This window comes from Brassica oleracea, chromosome C3 (genome assembly GCF_000695525.1).
Source record: "Brassica oleracea var. oleracea cultivar TO1000 chromosome C3, BOL, whole genome shotgun sequence".
NCBI classification, from domain to species: domain Eukaryota; kingdom Viridiplantae; phylum Streptophyta; class Magnoliopsida; order Brassicales; family Brassicaceae; genus Brassica; species Brassica oleracea.
In genome coordinates this window covers 62168249-62174252 of record NC_027750.1, presented here as the reverse complement: position 1 = coordinate 62174252, position 6004 = coordinate 62168249, and positions in this window count along the sequence as shown.

Genomic DNA, 6004 nt, shown 5'->3' with positions numbered 1-6004 from the left:
TTATTTTTGTTCTTTTATTTAAACTTATAATAATTTTTTAATAAATGAATGTGTTGACAACAAGACTCTAAAATTCATATAATATGATCCCAAAATAAAGAATTATGTTTTTTGGTATAAAACCGAATAAACCGAAAACCGACGGTATATAAACCGAACCGAACCGAAGTAAATATGGATTTAGAATGGTAGTTATATTTTACTAACCGAAATACCGAAAAACCGAAAAAACCGAACCGAAACCGAACCGATATCCGGATTGAACACCCCTATCATAAACAAAAGAGCATATAGCAATATAAGAAGGCCAGGTATACATTATCTTCAAAAATACTAACCAAATCAATCAGAAACACAAACATATTTAACCGTTAAAATGTACATACACAAAAAAATAGTATTCAAAACTCATTTATTAAATAAAAAATAATACATAGAAGAAAAGTGTACTATCACATGATACCTAAAGAAGTCTTACGACATCTCCAATGAAACTCTATTTTCTCTTTTATATTTTTCTTTAAATAGAGTAACTCTATTATAAAGTAATTTTTACTCCAATGATATGACTTTATAATAGAGTTACTCTATTATAGAGAGGAATATAGAAGAATATTACCTTTTTTCTAAAATAGAATGAAAAACAACATCCCTCTATATTACCATCTATAATAGAGTTATAGAATCATATCATTAGAGCAAAATTTACTTTAACGTAGAGTTACTCTATTTTAGAGAAAAATGTAGAGGAGAAAATAGAGTTTCATTGGAAATGGTCTTAGGAAAAATATGATTTGACACTGCATACAAAAAAACTCAAAAGTCCACTAGAAAAATTAAGCTTCAAATAAAACTACACAACATGAACAAAATAAATTTAACAAGATAATCAAGTAAAAAGAAAACTTAATAGCAACAATAGTTATAAAGAAAATAACAAGACACCACACTTCTAAAAGAGTTTAAATTGATATGAGCACACAGAAGACAAAATGATAAAAGGTCAACTAGATATATTTAAGTGTATTACAATTTAAAATGTAATTTTAAATTAATAACTATATTTTTGTTTGTTCATCTAGTAAAATTTTTAATAATAATAATGAGACTTAATTAGAATTAAGCTAGAATTTGAGACCAAGTTTAATGTCAATTTAAAAAAAAGCTAAACTTCATTTTTGCGCAACACTCCTTAAAAAAGTTTCCATTAAAAAAAATAAGGGGAAGGAAGAAAGCAAATCGATGTGTTAATTCCCCATCCTTAAATTAGTCATTCCCAATGGTTGTTGTCTCAATGAATAATTGTAAGAGTGAATCTTGATAGAATTAAAAAAAAAAAAACTACGAAAGAAAATTCATAATTTCTGATTTGTAGGATTAAACAAAAGGATTCGCAAATAAAAGCGCTAATGCTACAACCAGGCCAAAAATTGTTAATGCATTGAAGCGCAGCAGTTGACTGGACATCTAGGGGTAAAGCAAAGTTTCAGTGCCGGCCGCGAGAGTGGTACCAAATCGAGGAAAACTCTGAATATTAGATATGACCTCAAAATAACTGGGTCAAGGTCGGCCAGTGAGACGGTGGAGGATAAGCTTCATCGTTGAGAGGGAAACAGCTTGGATCACCAGTTAAGTCCCCTAAATGACCGCTTAGTGATAAAGGAGGTAGGGGTGCCAAATAGGATCATCTGGTTCCTATAGAACCTATCACTAAAATACTCCTAGAGGGGGATAGGGCTAAGCAGAGCGAAAAGCGTTTTCTATGAGACGGAAAATGAAAACTATTAGCCCCACACAAAGTTTGTGAATAAGTGATTGTCTGATAATGAGCAAGGAATATCTATCTTTCTGCTAAACAAGATGTATTGAACTCATAATTCATTAGATACTTTTTATGAATATCAACTAAGTATCATAAGTAAATTGTTCCCGGTTGTTCAATCATTTGATAACGCATCAACTCAAATTGTTTCTTCCTTGCTATTAGTTTATTAATTAAGTAGTTGAATCTAAATCATGAATTGTCGGATGTCTCATTACTCATATAAAGAAATATTTTTTTTTCTATTTTTTTTTCTATTTTCTTTGATATCTATATGTCCATGCCAGTAAAAAAAAAAGAAAATTTCTTATTTATATCTAACTCAATACAATATTTAAATAAAATAATAGCAAACTGTAAATGAAAGTTTCTTTCTCAGATACACATTCAATCACATTACATTGTCATCTTGTATGCATCAATATGGAAATATCAGATTGATATCTGAAGCCATTATTTATGATTCAATTTTTTTATTCTTAATACAATTTGATTCTTAGACAAATAGAATTTAGGATCTTGTTTTTGAGTTTTTGATAGAACTTACGGAGATTACAAGTAGCTGTTAAAAACGAATAAAACTACTACAACAACAAAATACGAAAGTGAAAACGCGATTATTAAAACCTTTACCGATTTGTAGTAAGAGAGAAACTGTGAATGTCCAATACCACAAGCTTGAGGAGACACGCTTGAGTTTGACAAAAAAAAAAAAAAAGTAGACACGCTTGAAACACTTCGGGGACCTTCAAGTAACAGGCACGTTGAAACTATGGTTACGAGCCGGTAGAATTTGGCTTGCCCAGACTCGCCTCCATATGATGACCCGTCCTTAAAGAGATCCCGCATTCTGCATCTTGCACAAGTACAACATAATTCCGGAGATCGTAGTCGACGTCAGTAGAGACCTTACCGGAATGGCGATACCGTCACCACAGAACCTGACGAAGAACCAGGCAACATTGCACCCACCACCGGGGACAGCCCCTTCTACTCCTCAAAACCAAACACCATGGGCACCTGTTTGCTTCCTACCAAATATATGTTCGAGATACCTTCGTGAAAGTTTCTTGATGTTCTAAAGTTATTCTATCCAAATAAATTTGAAAAATATTAAAATAAAATATAACATATTGATTTTCAAAAAACAAAACTATCATAATAACTGATCCCTTATATATTAAAATAGAAACATTACATCATTTAAGGTAGCCATGTGTCATCACCACAATGATTTTTAGAATCTCTAGAGAAATATGTTGGTTCATTTAAATATATAATAAGTTTTTATTAAATTAACCATAAATTAATTATTAATGTCTTTCATTCTTTCCATAAATAAAATTTATGAAATTGTCTAATGTGGCTAAAGTATATATGACATTTAATGATTTTAAATAATAAAGATTTAATAAAAATTAGTATAAACTCTATCATTTTTTCAATTTTAACTTATTAAAATAAATTAAATAACCAAATTAACCATATAATAACAATTTTTCTGTATATGTTATATTTTGAATTTTTGAAAACGGCTATAAATTACTAAAACAGTTAAAAGTTTTAACATTTTTATTATGACAAGATACAAATTATTACAAAATTATATAAGTATTAAGTCTCATTTAATAAATGTTAAGATTAAATATATATATGTATATATATTAATATCGTTTAGATTAAACTATATACCATATAAAATATATAAATATTTAAATATTTAAATTTTCTTTTAACATTTTTTGATAATAGCTTTGAACAAATATTGACAACATAAAATTTAAATTTCAACTTTGCATTGAATTATTTTTATAAAGTATAAATTACTTAAACTATTAAACATCACACAATGAAATTTTTTGCTATCATTGATTTAAAATTTTTGTTATAAAAATACAAATGATCAAAAAATAATATGAGAAGACAAAATTATTTAATAAATATCAATATTAAAAATATACTATATATCTATGTTAATCTCATTTAAATTTAATTATAGACCATATAAAATAGAAAGAAGTGTTTGTTCAGATTAATAGAATTTATCAATGTGTTTGCATCAATTTAATAATATACGTAATAGTTACTGAAATTTTTTAATGTTTAATATATATTTAATATTTCATAATATGTAAAAGAATATATAATATATAAAAATTATATATATATATAATGTTTATTCTGCATAAGGCGCGGGTCTTAACCTAGTATAAAAATAAAACCTCAGTGGTTTCATACGAAACACATTACAAAACAATTCGACAGGAAACATATATTAGCAAGTATGATAGTAGATTGCCTAAACTAAAATAAACAAATTGAAATCACCACTATGCTTAAATAAAAACAGAACATTCTTTAATCATTGGCAAAGTTACTTAAAATTTGGCTGTAGAAATATTCTTAAAAAGGCTTTGAACTGAAAATATACCATATCGTATTTTTACAGAAGATGTGAACTTTATTTAACAAATATCTTTATATATATTTTATGCTTTAGAATATTTTTAATATATTCACTTTACGTTTGGTTCAACAATAACCCTACGACCTACCATCAATACCTTATAAATGTACACATAACATATCAACTAAATCTACTACCAATCCTAAAACAATATATCTCAAACGACTTTCAGCTTAGTTATGGGTTCCATAACCAAAATCTAACATCAACATGGAGAATTCAAGTGAAAGCACTACATACATCTCAACTCGGTAAGGCATTAGATATGAAAATGTAAGACATTATCAATGTAGTTTGCGCCTAACAATCGTAAATAGTATGTTTTGATCCTTTTTTGGCATCCGTATGTTTTGATCTTTCTAACTAACAAACTTTTTAAAAATGTTTTAGAGTGTGAAGATATGTGCAAAAGTAGACAACATGTGTTTATTGTTTCCACGTTAAGTACCTTTACACAATTCTGAAATCTGAGGTGAAAAGAGATGATTGATGTATGTCTATTTAGAAGTGTTGATGATTGGCAAGTAATTAGAAGTGTTGTAGAATATTTTTACAGCCAAATTTTGTCTAAAACACAAACTTTCTTTAAGCATGCTTTAGAAAGATTTTTTGGAACTACATATTTTTCTTTTCTCTTTTCTCTTTTGGTTTTAAAAAGCAAAATATCTAGAACATTTATATTTTGGCTTTAGAAAATTTACAAATAAATAATTAAATTTTTTTATACGTAAAACTAAAATTCTACATCGAAAATTTATACAGCTATAACAAAAAAATCTACAGCATTAATTCTACAACAGCTATATAAAATTACTGCTCACATTACGATTAAAGCCCTTAATCATACTCTGATTTTAAGACTCAAAATTTCTTAACACTCGAAAATAAGAAGAGAATTGATAGAAATAATAATTAGCGGATTGATAAATAAAATACTTGCAAATAAAAAAAAAACCTAATGTAAGCCAAAAAAATCAACTAAATCAAATTTTCTGCATGGACCGCTGACAAACCTTAGGCCTGGAACGGATCGGGTATCCGGACAATTTTGAGGTATCCGGATCCAGATTCTTATCCGGCGGATCCATAATTTTACTATCCTTATCCGGATCTGGGGTTCTCGGATATCCGGGTGTCGGATATCGTTCTAAAAATTGTAATATCCGGCGGATATCCGGATCCGGATTTGGATCCTTAAAATAAATAAAAAATAATATTAATATATATAAAATATTAAAAATAATTTAAAAATAAAAATATATGAAATGTTTTTAATTATTTCTATGTATAATATTACAAAATTTACATAAAATTTATATATACTATTATAAAAATGAAAATATATTAAATAAAATTAATTTATATATATATATATATATACTACTACTATTTTTGAAATAATTATTAATAAAACTTACGGATCTGGATATCCGGACTAAAAAATTAAGATATCCGGATCCGGATCCAGCTTTGACGGATCCAACATTTTACTATCCGGATCCGGATTCAGCCTCTTCGGATATCCGGATTTTCGTACCGGATCCGGATCGAATCCGGATCTCGGATAAAGGTCTCAGGCCTAACAAACCTCTAGTGATTTAACACCTATGCTATTCATTTTCTCTTGACTAGTTTTAGAAAAAAAAAAAACACTTATTTCAGATTCTGCCTGAAATTGATGAAATATTGTAGTTTATGCATTTGTGTTCATAACC